The sequence below is a fragment of the Alligator mississippiensis genome, chromosome 2 (genome assembly GCF_030867095.1).
Source record: "Alligator mississippiensis isolate rAllMis1 chromosome 2, rAllMis1, whole genome shotgun sequence".
Taxonomy (NCBI): Eukaryota; Metazoa; Chordata; order Crocodylia; family Alligatoridae; genus Alligator; species Alligator mississippiensis.
The window spans coordinates 188,397,604-188,408,536 of NC_081825.1; positions in this window are offsets into that span (position 1 = coordinate 188,397,604).

Consider the following 10,933-nt stretch of genomic DNA (forward strand, 5'->3'; position numbering starts at 1 on the left):
ACCCATAGATATATTACAGGATGAATGAGAGAGACACTGTTTGAAATGGTAGTATATCATTTTTTTTAAGATCCAATGTTCCAGCCATGAAGTTGAATATCTTACAACTAAATAGGAGATGGATCATACCCTTACTGTTCATCTTCCATGAAAAACAATTAATCCTTGAATTGGAAGGGGAGAAGGAAGTCCTTTGTCAATTGCAATCTGAAAATTACACCTATTTACTTCCTATAAAAATCCATTCACCCTGTCTCAGAACCTATGTACTGTTAAACATCACCCTTTTTTCACATTTTCTACGTGATGATATGTTGAATAAATATGCCTTTCCTGGTGGTGACCTGTTTTGACTGAAGGGAAGTGTCACCTCTTGGGCTCTTAATTAGTAATAACTGATCCTGGAGATTAGAGTATATTCTCTCCAGTAACATTTGAGTTGAGGTACTGATTTTGGTGTAGCCCATTGTAGAAATAAGCACTAACTAGAAAGGTCAGAATGAAATTTCCTGTAGTCCGAGGACTCTGGATCTGGGATGTAGGTTTATATCTCTCTCATTCAAAAGGCTCAGAATTTATCTGGAGAAACACCCACAATGCTACTCTAAATCTAACTTAAAGTGATCGTGGAAACAGCTTTTTTTCAAGTTTTTTTTTATTATTATTATTTTATCCTGAGTGGTCAGAAATATGCCAAGCAGAACTTTCCTTGTAATACAGCAGGACTTCTGAATTTCGCCCAGACCACAGCCAGGAAGAGAAGAGATGCAAAAAATGGCAGGGGGTAGGGGGAGGAACAGTCATCCAAGCTGATTTATATTTCATCTGGTTGAAGAAATTTGGTTCCTATGAGGGCAGGAGAGACAGTTCAGATCCTCCTTTATTTCCTGTACCTTTCTTCATAATAGAAAGATTAAAGATAGGAGAATAATTATATAGAAAGTGTTAAAAATAGTTCCTTCATCAAAGGAGAAACAACTGAATGTCTGAAATCTGCAGCTCCTAGAGTTGATCTTGATGTATGCTTCTAAAGGAAAACACATCAAGAGAACACATTAACTGCCTCATAATGCAATTTAGTGTGGAGGTACTGAGTAATTTATGACTGAGTTTTGAGTAAGTTAACCTTAGGAAACTATGGTTAGACTGAGTACTATAGTGTTTTCTAATAAAAATTATTTGGAGAAACTTCAACACAGCCTTGTTGTGTTACAAAAATGGTTTTGTCACAATCAAAAATCTTTGTGAAACTGGGCCAATTTCACTAAATTGCAATAAGAAAAAAAGGAATGGGGGGTAAGGTTCAACCTGACTATATTGAAACTTACAGTCTCAATATTTTCTGAATGAAACATTTTGATTTTGTTGAAAGAAAATGGCAACAAAAGAAAACATAATGGAGATTCTCATCAAGGAAAATAACCCAAATATTGGGATTTTACTCTGCTTTAGAACAGCCAAATTTTGAAACCCCTTGTGAACAAGAATCTTTCAATTACACACAGCTATATTTGTAATATATTAATTGAAATAAGGAAGGTATTTTATTATATTTTTTATTTGGTAACCTACTCAGTACTGCCATATATTGACACAATAAAGCTTTAATTGGAGATTTTTTAGAAGGGTATAAAGCCAGTCACCAAAAACAATTCCAGGTGTTCAAATCTGTGGTCAAGTTACTGATAGGATAGTTTTAAAATATCATTAAAGTGGACATAGGAAATTTGATATAGTACTTACTTTAAAAATACTCTGGAAGCACAAAGTATAATTTAAATGTCTCTCAAGAATACAGGTGTAACATAATCAAAGAGTATATGTAAGGAATAATCTGCAAAGTATTGGCTTTAAAGCCAGATGGCATAATCAGAAAAGTGCTTGAGAATACTGTACTGACAAACTGACTGTTTGACTATATTTTCTTTTGCCTGATTTTTCTTCATGTTGCTTCCATATGAAAACAGAGACTTTATTAAAGTGTATCAGTTCCTGCTACTTGTTGTCCTATCCTAGCCAAAACTTATTTTTATCGATGATATTTTATCCTTATAAACACATAGATCTTCTCTGAGGCCTGCTAAGCTTTTGGCTTTTGTTGTATCTAGTATTAATGATTTGTGCATTGTGTGAAATAGTTCTCCAGAATTTCTACAGAGGCATCTGCAAGTTGGACCAGAGTGGAAACAGGGTAAAATCCTGGCCTACTGCAGTGAATGGAAAATCTTCCACAGAACTGCAATTTCACCAATAGTCAATAAAAACAATTCTGGATTTAAAGAAAGAAGGAAACCAAAACTTTTTTTATCTGGCTGCAAACTAATCACTTCAACTGGTCTTTCTTTTTCCTCTGTGTTTGTTTCCTTTTTTGGTTTCCCCAATTCAAAATAATTTCTGATGTTGTCCTTTTCTGAAATTCTCAGTCCTGCTGCCAGATGCTTCTACTCTTTTTATGGTTAGCCTGCATTCAAGCACTTTGATGGATTGAAGTGGCAGAGACCTGTAGCTTGGAGATGGGGCAGTAATATAAGATCTTTAACATAGGATCATAGGAAAGTAGTGCTGGAAAAGACCTCATAGGGTCACCAAGTTCAGGCCCCTGCTCAAGGCAGGATCATCCCTGAATAAACCATCCCAGACAAGTGTGTCTAACCTGCTCTTGAAAACTTCCAAGGATAGCACTAATCTGAGCCTCCAGGCAGTAAGCAAGTATTGAATTAGAAGCTCCTTCTGTGTGCTACGTCTCGCAAGACTGGAGGAAAATATATTGGGGTATTGCTGACCTTTAAATACCCTCTTTTCTATTTACGAGTGCTGTAGGGAGGGTTGGTGACATGTCTCACAGGGGATGTATGTGACCTGCTAAAGATTACACCGATGAATCTTCTAGACAAGGAGGTTCAGATGCAGCTCCTAGAGACAGATCACTGCTGTTTGTTGCCTCTGCTAGGAGGAGTGAGTAATTATAGCAGGGCAACACCTAATTATTTCTTCCAGACAAGGTCTGGTGCCTTACTTCTGTGATGCACCCATTTCCCACTCCTGGAACTGGGTTCCCATTCCCCAGTTCTTCTTTGTAGCCTTGTAGTGTGAATTTGATACCAGCTTCTCTGCTTCCAAAATCCCCTGCTTTTTAAAAGGTTACTCTCTCCCCATATCCTTCAGTCCTAGATACAATTCAGACCAGAGATAAGCAAGAGCCACAAAAGATGAAACCCTTTACTGTCTCCTAGTGACAACTATATGTATTACGGTTATGTTTGGAGGCCCCAGCTCACTGTTCTAAGCACTTGTGCTCACACACTGTAAATCAGTCCCCGGTAGCTTAACCAGAGCTGGGTGACCAGGGCACGAGTCCCAGGTGCTGACTCTGAGTGTGGAGGTGCTGGAATGGAGGCAGGAGCCCCAGGGTGGCAGCAGGGGCACAGCTCACACAGTAGGTACAAGTTACAGATGCAGAGACCAGAAGCAAGAATCTCTTTGCCAGCCTCAGTCCTCGTTTCCTTGCTGTCTGGGCTCATCCTCACACAGCCATTGTCAAACTGAGGCCTTGGCATTTGACATGCAGTTCAGCAGCAGCTCTGAGAGCATTAATTCAATAGGTGTTGGCCACACAGCAGTGGGAAAGGGAGTGTGACTGATGATGATCAGGGTGGGAGGCTCCAGCCTCTAGCACAAGCCCCTTCCTGCCCCTTGGTTCTGCCCAAAGTGCCAAAGTAGCCAGCTACACCTCTGCTAGTCCCTGACCTGAACAGTGCAAATAAATGAGGCAGGCAAAGCAGGCAATCATTCTCCCCATGGCTCTGACAAAGAACTGAGTATGGACAGATGAAATGCATGTATCATTTGAAAGCGGGGGGGACGGGGGAAATGGGGGGGACACATCTTCAGCCTCATCCACTGTGACCATTTTGTCTGTCCACTTTATCCTGCAGTAAGTAGAAGTTAAGCCACAGTAGTCTACTACTTGTTTCATTCAAGGGTTAAGATAAGAGCAGGATAAGAGCAGACAGATGAAAAAACTGCAGCAGATTAGCTGATATGTGCTCGTAAGTCCTCCCCTCATAAAATTCTGTAAAGCAGTGTAATTGTTTCATCTGCCCATGGCCTTAGGCACAGGGACATTCAGTGATTTATGGAAGCTGTTCAGGAAGTTACTGGCAGAGCCTAAACCTGAAGCTAGATCTTCTGAGACTCAGGTCAGTGTCTTACTCGCCAGGGCATCCTTCTTCCTGCTTCCTCTACCTCAGTACCTGATGTTCCCTTGGGGCACTTCAGACCCTTCTCTAGTTCAGAGAGAAGTCAAACAAGATGACCAAAGAAAACAAACCCCTACCTGTTAGGAGGCAGCTCACAGCTCTGACATTTCCATCCCCTTGGTGCCTCTATATCTATGTTAATCATCTTTTCAGTCTCAACTGCAATTAGTGCTGACATCAAACGTGGCTTTTATTTTTTGCGTGTGTGCCTAGTTAAACACTGGACCCCCCCCAGAGCCATATCTGCCTGCAATTGCACCACCATTTGACTAAGTAATTAACATCTTAATGAAGAAAGAGGGGCCCTTAGGAAGTGTTTGAGAGGGATTAGAAATGAAGCAAAGGCTCTTAGTCTTAATTAGCAGTTTGACTGGGCTTTGGGGCTGCAGGATCACCTCTGTATGCCTTTGGGTATGATGTGCATATAAGGATCGTGCTGAGGATAAAGAAATTTATCTGACGTAGAAGAGGAAATGGAAAGAAGCAGCTTAGATGAACTGGTCCAAGTGCTGGGAAGTGAGTTGACTGAGCAGCTCTGATGCAATGTGCTGAAGGGTAAGGCTCAGCCAAAAGAGATTAAGGAAATGGCATGATCACACACACAGCACTATGGGTCTGTTGGATGTTCCTTTCATTTGCTGTTAGATCCCAATTCAGCAATGCTGAAGAAAAAAGTCTGTTGCTTTGGACCTTCCAGGCAGATTATGACAAAGTTGTCAAATACCAAATGAAATTAATAATCTTTGGTACAAGTCTTAGATGGAGGGACCAGTTCTTTTCAGTAGAACAACTGAGAAGGAGTGCACAGGGGTAGAGCCAGGATTTGGCATTGGGAAGTGTGAGCCAGGATTTGGCATTGGGAGCACCAACCCACCCTGCAGGGGTGGCTGAACCCTGGCTCCCAGCCTCCTCCAGCTGCCTCAAATCCCACCCCCACCATTGGTGCTGACAGACTGTGCTGTGGAAGCCTCTAGGAACTTTTTAACATCCCCAGAGCAGCTAAGAATGCCCCACCTTTCCCTCCATGCTCAGAAGCACATCTCCTCTCCCCTCCCTCCACAAATGTCTGCTGTCTACCATGCTTTCCAGGGGCAAACAAAACTTCAGAGGTGGTTCTGTGTGCTCCAGCCCGGCTGAGCAAGGGCTGGGCTCATATGGGACAATGACAATAGCAGCAGCAATGTGTGGTGTAGGGGGGAGGGATTCCCCCAACCTGCCTGGTTCCCCCAGGAGCAGAATTGGGGAGGAGGAAGGCCCCCCTGCCCATCCCCACTGCCACTGTCCTAGCTGAGCCTAGCCCCTGTGCAGCCCAGCTGCAGTGGGCAGGAACAGCTCTGAAGATTTCCCTGCCCCTGGGACAGTAGGAAAAATAGCAGCAGCAAGGCTGGGAGCCAGGGGTGGGGAGGGGAAGGGATGTGTCTCTTAGCATGCAGGGGAAGGGAGGAGAGATTCTCACCTACTTTGCTGACTTTAAAAAGTCCCCAGAGGTTTCCATGATATAATCCAGCCTGAAAGGCAGGGGGAGGAGTAGTGAAGCTACACCACTATACCCTCTCTGGATCTACCCCTGGAAGTGCAATTGAAGAAGCAGCCCCAGCTCCCCAATAGGGAATTATTACAAAGTTGTCGAATACCATATGACCTTTGGCACAAGTCTTAGATGGAGGGAACAGTTCTATTACAGAAATAGAGCCCAAAAATAGCACTGTTGGCCGTGCTGGCACTGTCCCATGCACTGCCACTGGTCAGAGCATGAAACTTCCCTGTTACACCTGATTCCACTGCCCAGTGAAAGTCCCAAGCTGTCTAAATACAGTGCTGTATATTGTCTTGGTCCTTACCTGAAAAGACAACACAGAGGATATTCTATGGCCCAAGAATAAGGTCAATGGCCATCAATTGAAAAGCCCCCACTTGACTTCCACTGGCTTTGGATCAAGCTTCAAATGTGTAAAATTACATTCTGGGCAGTGCTCTGGGAATCATGCAAGCAGTTGGTCTTTTAACTCATATTTTTTAATGCCCTCTTCTGCTATGTATATAACAGCATTTCTGGATCCCCTCTCATATATTGCCCTTCCTGTAGCCCATCTAACCTTAAAAACATCCAGAGATACAAGAGTTTTCCTACCAGTGACCTAAAGCAGCATGCACAAGACCAAAAGACACCATTGAAGCACCAACACCCTGAGCCAACATCAAGTGAAGTCAATTCCTAGGGATTTCTTTGAGTTTGGTGGGGGTCTTGTTGTTGATCAGATCCCAAATGCATGACATTCTCCTTCAGCTTTAGCTGCTGGTGGTACCATATCCATTATTTTGCTCATCACTAACCACACAGGTTCATTGCTGCAGTGAATCAGTGCCCTTTTGAAAAGAGCATATCCTGTCAGTGCCTGAAAAAAACATTTTGGCTTTGTGAAGCCAGAAGTGCAATGTAAAAATTCAAGTTTTCTATGCAGATACAAAACACACACAAACTGTAACCCATACACTCATCACAATCCCACTAACTGAATTTGGGGCCACACAGGTCCTGGATTGAGAAATAGAAGTTCCTAAGGTTCCAAAAGCTGAAAAGTGAGAAATGACTTCTACCACAGCACCCTGCTATTTTAACCACTGACTGCATTGGCTGTGTAATTTATTGACCCTGGGGCCAGGGCTTTAGGGAATATGTGGCATCTTCCTCCTGTGACTTCTACTGTTCTTTTGCAGTGGTGATGTGGTGGTGGTAACGCAGAACTCCCATCCCTTCTGTGACTTTAAATTTAGTGTGGTATCATTCTAATTTGTTTTTCCCCCCATGAAAATATGAGATTAGAAATAAAGCAAAAGAACCTGATTTTCATTAGTGCTCCATAAAGGAATGGGCAGAGGTAATTTTTATGAAACAATTTGCAGAACATGCCTATATACAACTTCTGACTTCTGTTTGATATTGGAGACCCTATGATAGCTATATTAATCTGTGGATTCTGTTTTGAATGTGGGACTTGTCTATTTTGTGCTTTTACCTCCATTTTTGGATGACATTCTAGAGGGTGATCACTCCATGGTAATAAAGGGACAGTTGTTAGCTTTCAGATAACATTTTATAGAAATGGAAATGCTCTTGTGTAAAGGAGGCAGTTGCAGCAAGACAACTTGTACATCCTTGTAGATCTGTGATTTAGCAACAGAATGCCTGGTAAAGGAATTAGATCCCATAGTGTTGCTGACCAGAAGGTCAGCTGACAAAGGGGACCTGGATTTATAAATGAAGGTTACCTTGCCTGCCATTTCAAAGAGAAGGTAAAGAGACCAGAAGCCTGGTTGGAGAAGAAGGAAGAAACCGTCTGTAGCAAGGAGGCTGGACTGGGCATTAGACCCTTTAAAGACTCTGAACTAAATTCAAAGAATGCTCAAGAATAAGGAAGAAGCTGAGGCAGGGAAATGTGCATAAATGTTGTTTTGTCTAGTACTGTATATGCCTGGTACTAGCTGAAAGTCAGCAGTGATTGAACTAGAAACTTTGTTACAGAGTCTGTGTTCTGTTCTTCATCCCTAGAAAGCCAAACTGCAGTACTGTACAGAATATCCAAAGACCTGGACCTATCTGAGAGAATGTGATGGGGCAACTACAATGTCTTGGTGGCTCATCATTGGGCCTTATCACTAAGGGCCACTGGACTGCAGGCTGTATGCTTCCATTTCTGTGAAGCGATTACAGACTAAGACTGTACTCAGGAAGTGTAACAGAGGTCAAGAAGAAAAACTGTACTGGAGTTTTTCAGTCCAATGGCAGCTAAGCAGCACAAGAGACCAAGCATATAATCTGGAAGCAGCACCTACACTTATCGGAAGGGGAGCTTTAAACTGTACCAGTGCTGTGGTGTCCTTTTGGATTATTAGGATGATGTGTTGCTGAGTCCATTCATGCTGAACAACAGGGATCTGGTTGTGTGTGTACAGAAGCCTGAAAGGCCTATGTGGGTGAAATTGTCCTTTTTAGGGAAATATATTTTTGTCCTTTCTCAAATAAAACAATTGGTATGGTACAATGGATTTGCAAAGCTCCGAATTTTCATACTGCTCCCATCTTCAGCAGGTTTCATGCAGGGTATTTGCTATTCTTTGGATTCGAGATTAAATCGCAGCCCCTCATTTCCTAATAAACATGCTCTTTGCAATCTCAATTTGCCCTAGTCGTTATTTGATCAGCAGTGAAAAGGGGAGTCAGTTGTGAGCACAATGCTTAGTAAAACCCCAGGAGTCTCTGATCTCTCTGGTCCTGCTCTAAGTGCAGCCCATCCAGATGCAAAGAACTGGTCACATATACTTTGAAGGGCTGATATATAATACTAAGAATGTGGCAAGCACTTGTTATTCAGACAATGGGCTGAAATCTCTCATAACCAACAATGCATAGCTCAATTTTCTACTGTTTCATAGATTTCATAGACATTAGGGCTGGAAAGGACCTTGGTAGATCATTGAGTCCAGCCCCCTGCCCTAGGGGCAGGAACTCAGCTGGGGTCAAAGGATCCCAGCAAGATAAACATCCAAATGTCTCTTAAAGGAGTCCATAGTAGGTGCTTGCACCACCTCTGGTGGCAGTGTGTTCCAGGCCTTGGGGGCTCGGACAGTAAAGAAGTTCTTCCTTATGCCCAGCCTAAAACGGTCTTGGAGGAGTTTGTGACTGACTTTGTCATCCCCTGAGGTGCTCTGGTGAACAAGCATTCCCCCAGATCCTAATGTTACACCCCTTATATACTTATAGGCAACCAACAGGTCCCCCCTGAGCCTGCACTTTTCCAGGCTGAAAAGTCCCATGGCTCTCAGCCTCTCTTCATAAGACCTGTTCTCCTGCCCTCTGATCATGTGCATGGCTCTCCTCTGGACTCTCTCAAGTTTCTCCACTGTTGATTTATGTTTGGAGTCCAGTTCCCCATACATTTCTCTCTCCCCATCCCCTCCCCCTGACCCTCCCTGACCCTTCTCCCCCTCATTTCTTCCTTCCATAATCTTATATAATTATAGTCTGCCACTTGGAGCAATTACAGCAGAGTTTAGCTAGCTCCATCAAACAGCTTGTTTTCCCCTTCACAGCTCCATTCAACATGACTGAATGCCACAAAGGAGTTTAATAACCCATAATGATACCTCATGCCTCAGCGTCATTGGCAGCCTCCCTGGGGCTGGGGCCACAACAGGAAAAAAATATAAATAAAATCCACATCTCTACATTAAGTTCACAGCCTCCTATTATTTAGAAAGCACTGACTTTCACCAGTTGGGCCATCATACCATGAATGAACCAGCACAGCTTTGTTAACTTCACCTCAGTAAGAACAGAGGCTCTTCTATACCTGTCCTTATATCAATCCACTATGCCACTGGACACTTTGGTTTGGGTAGGCAGCTGGGAATGGTGCATGAATCCTGCCCACTTGCTCCAGGGACACCCTCCTGCGCACCAGGAGTCTTTACCTAGCAGACTGGTGTCTGTGAATCAGCCTGAAGCACAGAGCTCATCAAATGTACCGATCCCTGTCTCATGAATTAGATTCATTCATCCTTCTGTGGTTATACTATGAGGGTACAAAGGGCACTGGCTATGTAGGGCATGCATTATATTCAGGAGTGGACTCGGCTTTTCAGTGGAAAACTGCCCCCTTTTTCTGCACATTTTTTTTTTGGTCTGGGCTCCTTCTTTCCTTCCTTAACGCTCCTTTGCCTACTACCAGGATACCAAACCTCCTTCCAGAGAAACTCCTTTGGGCTTCTTCCAACCCATTCAAGACTGTCGAGTCTCTTCAGGCTGTATCCACTACTCCATCACTGTGATCCCACATCTTCAGCAAGCTATAAAGCCTCAGATTTAAGCTTCTAATTTTCCTCTCCAGCTGAGTAAGACACGTGAAAGCCAAAACACTATGTTTGGCACATTTCTCTTGCTCCCAAGGGGAATAGGTGTGGTAGATCCCAAAGCAAAAGCATTGTGCTGCCCACTTAACAACCAGCTCAGGGGAGGTGGAGAGACTATTGTTCTAGAAATAAGCAAAGCTGTACAACATGGATCAGCTAGCGTAGACCAGGGTAACTCCACTGAGACTGATTTTACATCACTTGAGGATCAGATTCAACATCTTAAATTCAAAAGCTCAGTTTTTTGCACTAGAACCTGCCCGATATTTAATTTGGCCTTTGCTTGATGGGCCATTACTATTCTGTGAAAGTTTCACAATGGCATTGCTCTGTGCAAATTGGCAAATGCTTTTTTGCATGAATGCACAACAAGATCAGTGTTGTTGAATAATTGTGTACCTAAGAACTGAGCTTGACTTCTCAGAAAGAAGCAAAAGAAGTCACACACTTTCTACATCAAAGGGAAAAATGCTACAGCAATTAACACTAACAAGAGGCAGAAAATAGACAAGGAACATGTCAATGCAAAATTAGAAATGTTATATCGTTGATTCAACCACCACTGCAGAATCCAAAATGACAATCACTTCTTAGATCAATAAGGAAGCACTTAAGTGTAATTTTGTCATTGGAAGTACAGGCAGCAGACAGACAGGCAGCATGTAGATGGCAACATAAATTGTATCTTCTGTTAGTACACTCAGCCTTTCAAAGTTGTAAAGTTAATTATTGATACATTCTTGCCCATGATGCTGTAACGCACA